The following is a 311-nucleotide window of genomic DNA, read 5'->3' on the forward strand; positions in this document are numbered from 1 at the left end:
TAAATAAAGTCTTCAATAAAACGGTATATTTGAAATTAAATACAACTTCAATAATAATAGTATCGTTAACAACAGTAACAGCAGGAAGACAACATTTTGCAACAATAATCACAATGACAAACCCAGCGAAATAAAAACGAAAATGAAAGTGCAGCCACGCGGGGTCCATCACCGCCGATAATATATAGCCGCAAAGGATCTGGCACCAAGATCCACTTCTGATTAAGCCAATGTATGTTGTAGATTTGCGGCTAGTTAAAAAAAATGAATACGCAGGTGGCGACATGGCTCCCAAATTATCGTCAGGTTAA

Source organism: Penaeus monodon, chromosome 34, assembly GCF_015228065.2.
Source record: "Penaeus monodon isolate SGIC_2016 chromosome 34, NSTDA_Pmon_1, whole genome shotgun sequence".
Lineage (NCBI taxonomy): Eukaryota > Metazoa > Arthropoda > Malacostraca > Decapoda > Penaeidae > Penaeus > Penaeus monodon.